This window comes from Poecilia formosa, unplaced genomic scaffold, assembly GCF_000485575.1.
Source record: "Poecilia formosa unplaced genomic scaffold, Poecilia_formosa-5.1.2 Scaffold47, whole genome shotgun sequence".
Classification (NCBI taxonomy): Eukaryota; Metazoa; Chordata; class Actinopteri; order Cyprinodontiformes; family Poeciliidae; genus Poecilia; species Poecilia formosa.
This window is the reverse complement of record NW_006799986.1, coordinates 513,858-522,728: the sequence shown is the minus strand read 5'-3', so window position 1 is coordinate 522,728 and position 8,871 is coordinate 513,858. Positions and strand designations below refer to the sequence as shown.

At 40.1% G+C, this 8,871-nt stretch overlaps 1 long non-coding RNA gene across 1 annotated transcript; it reads left to right on the top strand.

The window, feature by feature from the left end:
• The first annotated feature begins 1,956 nt into the window (after positions 1 to 1,956).
• On the top strand, positions 1,957 to 8,036 carry LOC107836266 (uncharacterized). The gene is made up of 2 exons (XR_001662144.1): positions 1,957 to 2,136; positions 7,555 to 8,036. It is a non-coding gene; the product is annotated as an uncharacterized LOC107836266 (long non-coding RNA).
• The last annotated feature ends 835 nt before the right edge of the window (positions 8,037 to 8,871 follow it).

Sequence of the window (8,871 nt, the reverse complement as noted above, 5' to 3'; positions counted from 1 at the left end):
AATATAGCTGTGGACAAGATCACTGATGCCTATTCTTCTTGCAAGGCTGGGTAAGTCGGGCATTCATGGTTTTGACGGTTACTTTTGGAATCAGTGATTTCTGTTGGCAAATGTTTGAGTGTGCCTAGGCCTGATACTCGGTGCTAGCGTGGCTAACACGATTACAGTTTAGTAAAAAGCCTTTTCAGGTAAAATAAAATCTTTAATGCATGTCAGATACGGTACACATTGCATATTGATCTGTTCAGCTAAGGTAAGACTGTGTAACAGACAGGCTTCAGGGTGTGGAAGTTGTATCGGTACTGCCATTATGCTGTACTTAGCTAAAAGGTTTTCATAATGAATGTGTTTATTATTGACTTTTTTCAGACTTGGGGGTCATTATTCACACGTTATAGGCCTCCTTAAGACCTCGCAATATTTCAAGCTTCAGCATTCAAAAGGGATCGGGAGGTGCTGGTGCCTATCTCTAGCTAACGTTCCGGGCGAGAGGCGGGTCACCCTGGACAGGTCGCCAGTCTGTCGCAGGGCCACTCAGAATATCCCCATTCACTAAACACAAAGAAAGCAAAGTAATAATACTTACACCAGCACACACTCCTTTGTTTTTATTGATCTTAAGACGGTTGAGCTGCAAATGGGTCGTGCACAAGCTTTGATCCAAGCTAGGCATTCCGTTTCAGATTTTGGAAATCTGTGAATTTTATTTCCACAAATACGATCAGGATACCTGACATCGCCTGTACAGATTCCCCACTGACAGTGGAGAACCATTCTTATTTGAGTTCTGTCGCAAAAACTTTGATTGTGTAGATTTGTGGTCTGCTAGTCCACATTAGCATGTGTATACTACTTTACCATTGGCTAATGCCCATTTCACGTCACAGCCAGCTACCACGTGCGTGACCGTCTCACAAACAAGCTACAGTAGTAAACACATGCTAATGTACATTGTGGACTAGCAGACCGGCAGAAAGTTTTTGCGACTCAAATAAGAATGGTTCTCCACCTTCAGTGGGGAATCTGTTCAGGCGATGTCAGGTATCCTGATCGTATATGTGGAACTAAAATTCACAATTTCCAAAATCTGATATGGAATGCCTTGCTTGGATCAAAGCTTGTGAACGACCGTATTTGCAGCTCAACCGTCATAGGATTAATAAGAACAAAGGAGTGTGTGCTGGTGTGAGTATTATTGCTTTGCTTTCTTTATGTTTAGTGAATGAAAAAAAGAGTCAATAATTAACACATTATGAAAACCTTTTAGCTAAGTACAGCATAATGGCAGTACCGATACAACCTCTACACCCTGAAGCCTGTCTGTTACAGTCTTACGTTAGCTGAACAGATCAATATGCAATGTGTACCGTATCTGACATACATTAAAATTTTTATTTGACCTGAAAAGGCTTTTTACTAAACTGTAATCGTGTTAGCCACGCTAGCACTGAGTACAGTGTATCAGGCCTAGGCACACTCAAACATTTGCCAACAGAAATCACTGATTTCAAAAGTAACCGTCAAAACCATGAATGCCCGACTTACCCAGCCTTGCAAGAACAAGAGGCATCAGTGATCTTGTCCACAGTATATTTATGCTGAGGGTGTGAGGATCTGCTGTTTTCCTCATCGACCGGTAGCATTTAGCTGCAACGCGCACAATGTTGGAGGCATCGCGTGGCTCAAACATCTTTATGTCGTCTAAAAAAGATGATATCAACTTGTTGGTTCCCCTGTCCATTGTCGGCTGATATTTTTTGAAAATCTGGCAGAAATGCTACACTAATCGACTCAGAAATACTCTGCAGAGAGTCAGTCGAAACGAAAGACGCCATGTTTACACATAGAACCTAAGCTCCGCGAGGCTTTGTTTGTGAGACATGCAGCCACGTGGGATTTTAGGGGGCGTTTCTGGGCGGAGCTTGGTAAGGTCCGTGTACCTTGGATTTCGTAAGACCGTTTTCCCTCCTCCCCCGTAATGCAATTGGACGAACAGGTGTCTGTCAGTAACAGTTGACCAATCAGGAAAGACTAAAGTTTGAGGGGGCGGGACCTTGATCAAGTCCGATAGGGAAAGAGGATACGTGAAGAAACGGAAAGGAAGAATGGCGGCGCTTCGTTAAAGATTTTTCTAGTGTGAGTTTTAGTTTTAACAGTAACTTGTTTTAATGTTCGGACGTCTGATGTCATTTGTTGTAAATTAGATTAAGAAAATTGTTTAGTGCTGTCACTTTTTTATGGAGCCTAGATTGTTAGGAAGGCGATGCCCATGCTTACTATTTTGTTAGCTTCAATGTGCTCCTGGGCAAGCAGTTTCTGAAAGCATTTTATGGGAGTTTGTGTTTCATGACTGTACTTTGTTTTGTGAACTAATTTGGGATTTGTGTAAAATCTAATGTAGGGCTTTGAAGAGATGCCACGGAAGGGCTCAGGAAGCTGTCTCTGCTAACCCTGAGGCCCATGTTCATTCCAGCCTGGGCAGAGAACCAGAACCAGAACCTTAAAGCTACCTGGACATAAGGGTTTGAAACTGACTGGATATCACGGATGAGATCTCCTGAGGTAACTGTGAGTACAATTGCACATCAGAAATACTCCAATGAGTTCCAGCCATGTAGTAGACTGCCGCCAACTGAGCACTAAAAACTAAACGTTCCGGGTATTTCAGTTCTAACAATCAACAGTGTAATATACCACTGCCATGTTTTTCTTTTGGGTAATAATTGTTACTTTCATGTTTTAAAGGTTCAGATGTGGTTGATTTAGGTGCAGACCAGTAACATTAAGGCCTATGGCTCATAATGGGAGTTTCCTGATGTAGAGCAGCTACACCAATTCAGCCAGACATCTTTTTTCTAATTTGAGGTTATACTTTTAGGTTTTGGTTGAACCATATATTGTGTAGGTAGCTAATAATTTAGCTGTTTCATGCATAAAATCTAGTTTTGGTGTCTTTGAAAGAACATAATAAAGCTGGCTTCTGTAGGATTATTAGTAGTAGCTATTCTCGGGTTCTAATAAATGTGCAATTTAAAAATTGTACAAATTTTGAATATTTGTCCATAAAAACACATTATTTAGAATAATATGTATAATCTGCAAAACAACAGGAAGGTAAACATTTCATTGAGTTTGTTCTGTCAGTAATTGTTCTAGAGTAGGGGTCTGCAACCTTTACAATCCAATGAACCATTTTTGTCCTCTGTCCATTTAACTAAAATTCAGTTAGAGCTACAAATGTTACCTGACCTTTTGAAAGAAGACATAATTTTTGATTAGTAACCTAGGAAATGTCAAATTTAAGGAACCGCATGTTTGTTTCTCTTTATTTTAGAACAAACAAAAACAATATTTTCAACAAAACTTGGTTTTTAAAAATATTACAGGTACTGCAATATTTTTGCAGTACCTTCAATGTCATGATTGACATTACATTGAATTCAATGTAATGATTTCTTAAATATTTAACCCTCTTAAGACCATAATTGTAACTGGGCCGCCTGGTATTTTTTTGATTTTATGGCTGTAAAATTCTCAAAAAATGTGCAATGAGTCTGAATTTTTGCTCTTTTTTCCAGAACAACCTCAGCTTTCAGTATTTGATGGTTATTTAACATTTCTATCTATTAAAAATTGTGAACAAACAGTTTAAAGAGGAAAAAACAAAAATTGGAATTGGAATTTTCAGGTTTATTACTGAACAAAAACTTTCTGATGACGGGGGCAAACAATTTCAGATGAACAATTACAACTTTCAGCTTTATTACATAAATGCAGAGAAAACTGTGAAGCCTGGCCTCCAATTTACAAGTTTTTATGCCTGTTTTTTTATTTAATTATTTCAGGCGTTTTCATTTTTTGTGGTAGACTCTAAAGCAGTTCCTCTCCAGCTGCAGACAGAATCCCAATCTGGATCCATCCAAACTTTATCTATCACACTTCAGGCTGAGAGGTGCTGGTACCCGTCTCCAGTGGTCAGGAGCAAGAGGCAGGGGACACACTGGACAGGTCACCAATCCCTCACTTGGCTGATTTGTTATTGTTTTTTTCCTCACAATTCATCTTTTGGCAGAAGAAAAAGTGGTGGTGATTTTTTTTTTCTTTTTGCCAAAATCATGTTAGGTAAAAATATTACTTAGGACATTATTTTTGGAAGGCCACAATTTTATTTTCAGCATAATAAATAATTATTGCACAAATTATGCAGGAATCAAGATGGAGCTAACAGTTAGCCAATGGCTGTGCAGCGTTCATATGACTAACGTTAGCTTGTACAAATATTTTACACAACCTGGTTCGCTGGTTATATGTCTCTCATGTTCACAGCCTTCAGACATCAGCCTTCTGGGACCATTTATCAGTCTGGTGGATTTTCTTTTAGACATTTCCATAATTTTCTGCACGATTTCAACTCGTCCTCTGCCGTTTTCTCTCTCTCTCGCTCCGCTGCTCCACTGAAATTACGTAACGGAAATATTTACTCTAATATCTGCTGCAACATGCACATGTGATACACCGTTGGAAAGATTATTCTATGCACTTTCTAATATTTTTTGAATTTTTTGGAATGCGGCCAACCATTCAGGAGGTACAATACAAAGTAGGTTGGGTGACAAATATGACACAACGGAGAATCTTTCTTGTGATTGGTCAAGCTCATATCAAACTTTCCCGGGTGGCTACCGTAATATATCATATATGCCCTGAAAGCGCAATGTCTCAGCTTTTCTGCACTTTTGGAATTTTTTTGATATGTTGAACTGTTCATAAATTACGGTAATGGGAATTACACATGCGCAATGCTGTCGGCGCCGACAGGTTGGTCATAAGAGGGTTAAACTGCTAAAACCTGGATTTGTCTATATTTACATTTAAAAACATTAGTTGGGTTTTTAATCTTTGCTTAGCCATAATTATTAAGAACCATTGGGGAAGGTCCAAAGAGCTCTTATGTCTGTCTAGCAGCAGCTGGGAGGAAGGACCTGTGATAACGCTCCTTTGTGCTCCCATGATGCAACAGTCTCTCACTGAAAGAGTTGTGTTCATTACCTTGATTATACGTCTTTAGATTGTTATTGCTGTTAAAAAGAAATCTGTTCTACTCTCGCTAAACACAAAGATTCATCTTTCTTCATCTGTTGCAAATTTTTTTTGTCAAATTAATTTAAAATTTGATATATTAAAAACTAAGTGAAGCTTTCTGTAGGCAAGTTCTTTTGGAGAAAGGTTCAGGGTGTAATCTGGGTGAAATGTTATCTATTACAGTAAAATCAAAGCAGAGAAATGCAGTAGAGTGTGCAGAGATGAAGAATCACGCAGAGATTTGGCGTTTTGAGGCCTTTTCAGCAGGGAGCTCTGCTGATTCCCAGCAGCTGTGCGTGATCTCAGACACTCTGCTTCAGAAGCTGCAGCCAAGCTTGTGTGTAAATCTGTGTATTCAGGTGCGCCGCGTGAAGTCATCTCACACAAAGAGGCCAAACTAAAGATTTGCAGGGAAGCTGGAGTTTCCAGGCCAAAACCTTTTATTCTTCCACCACTCACCCTTTTATTGTCTCAGCTACACTTTCTTCCGCTGCACCAGCTCTTGTTTGAACTCTTCCAGTTTTGACTTTTCGTCCCTCACCCACACACCTCTTCTTGTGCGTCATTAATGGGGATTTGTTTCCAGCTTTAACAGTCATCCCTGTCCTGCAGCCGAGTGAAATAAGAACGCCACATGGCGTGTAGCCAACTTCAAGCTCTGTTTGGAGTCCTGTCTGTTGCGCTGTGGGATTTCAATCGGATTCTCTTCTTCCTTTTTCATAAACACGACGAAACAGTTCTGCTGGTTTACCAGATCTAAAACTCAGTTAGAGTTCTATCTCTTAAATCTTAGCTGGATATTCCAAATGTCAAGATCACAGAAGTTCAAAACACGACTTGTCCGCACTATTCATTTATGTTGGGAAAAGACGCCACAACAAAAAGAGGCCACCAATCTCATGATGTAACATTACATGAACCAAAGTGTGATAAGTATTTGTGCCAAATTTTAAATTACTGAAATCTTGTAGTCAGAAATACTGGAAAAGTGAAAAATCTGTAAAACTAATTTGTCTGAATAGTTAAATAAGTGAATCAGTAATACTCAGAAATAGGCTGTATTTTGTCGGACATGCAGGATCGCTTCTCTGTGCCAGAGTAGTCGTATTGGTTATAAAAGGCACAGTTTTCATGCCTGTCTTAGCCAAAGGGCACTACACCGGGGCAGTTACCATACATGGAGGGGGTACATCTCTTCAGAGACCACCAGACTCCATTTTGTTTTAGTTTCACTGCAGAAACCAGATTTTGTCAACAAAAACATAATCTAATGGGAAAAGGGCGAGCTTGGACTTTCCATGTTTCTTCAGCGTCGGGTTTGTGAAAGAGAATATGAAACAAATCAGAATTTCTTACTCCTACGATACATTTTATGCACCACTGACTCATCTTTTCTCAGTGTCTGAGCCAAATGAATGACGAATTGCGTGTATATAATGCAACTTCTTTCCATCGCATATCTTACTTGGTCAGAAGTGTCTTTTTCAGGCCTGTCTTTCTGAAAGCTGCCAAAATATTATACTGTTTTTGAATTAGAGGTCCAAGTGGTCTTCCACCACACTGAGCTAACGGCAGATGGGGAGCTTTTAAATCCTTGTTCAGGGTGTCCGTCTGTCAGGTGTCAAAGTAATTTCTCTTCCTTCAATAATGTCCCTTGTTTAAAATCACATTCAAGATGAAAACTTTGCCATAAATGTGTCCTACTTGGTTCCATTGTGTTGCTCATTGATGCCCGAGTTGGGATTCCTATTGTGTCTTCATCATTTTCCCTATTAATAACATACGTTTTGATGATTTCTTTTACTGTCGCTATGCTACCTCTGGATTCCAAAGCCAGCCAAAGCAGCACCTGTTGTAGAGAGGACCGACTAGCCATGCCAGTCAAATGAAGGCCTGGAAAACATGAGGACAGGAACATTTGACTATTTGATATCTTGCAAGAAAGTAAAAATATTCCCTTAAACTCATTTCTATGTCCATTGTGGGAATTTAGTAATTGAAGACTACACAACAATGATACCGCAATCTAGCAGAAGAACATTATGTGAACATGGGCGTGTTGCATAAGTGTTTTTGTGCAGGAAACGGCTGAAATCACAAAGGAAAATCTCCAGGTAATTCAGCCATAGAACAGGAGCTGAAAATGACTCTGTGGGATGTTTTTATTACTGAGTTTCTGTTACTTTAACCTCTTTCTCTGAGGTAACCAAGTCCCAGAAGGACAGCGTCAGTGTGAGTCCAAGGGCGTTCTCAGGGATGGAAGGACGACTGTCCTGCTTTGCTCCTGCATCACTAGCACATGAAAACATTTAGTCGTTTTAAGTTACTATTATTCCAATTAGATGATTAATGTTGTAAAAAGAGGCAGAAAGCTTGCGTAACTACTTGCACTCTGGTTCAACTTTCCTCACGCTGGGATGGTCAGGATATGATACATCTAATTATCTTGTAATTACACCTTTTTTTCTCCAGGTTTAGTAATATAATCTGCCTGCTGGATACAGCAGGCAGATTATATGAGATGAGACACAGTGAGACAAAAACCTGCAGCTTCAGTCCAAGTTCTTCTGTGTTCCAGCCACATGTTGAATCCTCATAAACGTCATGATTGTTGCAAACTCCACCAGTAGGCAAGAATGTTCGTAAAATCTCCGGAAAAGCTGGATGACAGTTTATCTGCCCTTCAGGAACGTCGGACATCCGCTCCAACTTGAAGTCTTTGTCTTCCACAGCATCACTCCTACGACTGCAGCTGTGGAGAACCAGACAGGAGGTCATGAACAAGACTCTGTTGGACGACTTTGAGCCAGCGTGGAAACAAACACCTCATCTATAAACCAAACAAGACGAAGGAGATCATTGAGGAATAAGCCGAAGAGTAAGTCCTGTGAGGCAAGGTGGAGATGAATGGAAGATTTGTGTTTCATGAAAATAAACCTCTGAAGCTTTATGAACTCGCTTTCGGTCCAATATAATCTATGTATAGTTCATAAATTAATTTCATTACTTGTTTTGGGGCTGCAACTGACTTATTTTGGTAATCAGCCATTGAATTGATTAATTGTATAGAAATAATTTCTACATTCAGGAGAATGTGGAAATTTTGCTGCTACGCCATCCTACCACATTGCATGTAACGCTCTCTGTCCTTGGTTCCCCAAACTGGTGGAAACGGGTGTCACCTCTCAACAAAGCACCAACGTTTGAAGGCACCCAAACTGGAGCGATTCAAGAATGAAAGTTCTTTTGGTGGAAGCAAGCTAATGTTGTTACTGGGATCTGCTTGTTTGCTGATATAGTGGTGGAAATGAGACTGGATTTTCAATCACTAATACATGCTGGTCCAGAGTAAGTGGAGGAAAAATATCAAAATCAGCCAATGTTCAAGAAAGAAGAGTGAAATCTTCCTCTGATTTTCATTCTTGAAACAAATGATTGCATTAGTGCGATTCTGCAAACAAGTGTGCAGTTTAAGGAGAGGTCCCCGACCTTACTGAGCTGCTGCAGCTGCTGACTGACGGCAAACGTTGCTCCAACAAGAGAGCTGTCAGCTGGAACAATGGGAAGGATTCAGTACCTCCATCATGACTATTAATCAACACAGGGTGTGAAGAAAGATGGATGTTCCCAGTCAGCTAGGTCCAAACAAGCTGAAAATAGAAACTTTTCAGCAGAAGAAGCAAAAACCAGAACTTCTGACTTAATTATACCACTGAATGTTCAATGTATGATCAGTAAGCGGGTCGCGCCAAGGTCACCCTGATCCTCACGGATATCCCTGCACAGACT